Source organism: Gymnoscopelus braueri (genome assembly GCF_963280865.1).
Source record: "Gymnoscopelus braueri genome assembly, chromosome: 21".
Lineage (NCBI taxonomy): Eukaryota > Metazoa > Chordata > Actinopteri > Myctophiformes > Myctophidae > Gymnoscopelus > Gymnoscopelus braueri.
Window position 1 is genome coordinate 49,837,266 of NC_137623.1, and position 1,578 is coordinate 49,838,843.

Below are 1,578 nucleotides of genomic sequence, written 5' to 3' on the forward strand. Positions count from 1 at the left end.
CAACTGGAGGAACAACAATACAGTAAAACTAAGGTTCAAAGGAAATTATTTTGTACAGAAGCAACGTGACAATGAATGTTCCGTTATCCAACCGAAAGGAGAGAAAAGCTCAAAAGATAAAATGAACAATGAATGAATGAATGAATGAATCAATCAATCAATCAATCAATCAATCAATCAATCAAGCAATCAATCAGCAATTGATTATTTTAATAGTATGGGGTACTGTACATATATGCTATTATACTGTAAACACTAAATAAATGGTTCTAAATGACAATCTAAATGTCTCTATTTGCCTCTAAATCATAAGGAGAACATCGTTTTTGGCACAGGTGCCTATAACTTTGATCAGAGGTGGGGGGAGTCGCGTCAGACATGAACAAAGAGCATTACTGCATCAAAAGTAATCAACAAACTATGCTATAAAAACTGGTCAAACATTGGCCAAATTGTCAAATAATATAAGAAAGAGGCAAACATTTTGACATTAGCCCCAAAATTGCAAATCTACAAGCTAGAGGATTTAAGTGGTTAAAATGTAATCTAACAACATGATCAAGAATCAAGGTTTTACTTGACACTGCTCATACAGGTACAAGCAGTGACACGTAAGTGTGTGATGTCCACAGAAAATACTGTGCAACTTCAACATCATAGCAATAATAAAAGCTAAGTTAAAAATACGCCTTCAGCAGTAACAACATCAGCATAACACAATAAAGGGGGGGAAATGAATATATAGCCCTAAATAAAGCAAAAATATGCCACAGCCATGTGTGCAGGTACCTGGAGTAGACCTACTGTATACATCAATAGTAATACGAAGATGCCATGTGTAGGCTATATATATCGTAGCAATACCTACAGTTAACTTGTAGTTTATACAACAGCAACAGTAGTAACATCAACATAACATTAAAGTGAAATAATGATGCTGCTGACCCTGGGAGCTGAGCTCCAAGATTTCCTATGCATTTGTACAAATGGCAAATAAAGTCTATTCTATGCAAAATAAGGCAAGACCACGTGTACCGTTACTCTGTGCAGTGTTGGGTTGGGCATAATTAAATGTTGATTTGGGGGTCCCATGAAAAGGTTTGCGAAACCACCCCTAAGATACGTCTGAAGAACCAATACTGTATGTAAGTTGACATTGATGGAAAGTAACTATACATTTACTCAAGTGCTGTACTTTCCTTTACTTGAGTAGTACTACTCCACTACATCTCAGAAATAAATATTGGACTTTTTAACCCATTAAGACCTGGAACGCATCTGTGGTCACTTTAGATCTCTTTGGCTATTCAAAAATAGCAGATCTACAAGCTCATAGCGCGGGCACCGAGTGCCGCGCTACGAGCTTGTAGATCTGCTATTTTTGAAAAAATCGTGAATTTCTTTTATTTTTTATTTTTTTCAAAAACACTGTTAGGATTTAGAAAAACATTTTAAGAATCGGACTCAGGCCTTACTATTATTTGAATACTAGTAACACATTTCTTTGTAGAGTTAGATTATTATTACAAAACAACATACATGAACCATCTTCTCCTCTTCATCATTTCCCCACCAGTG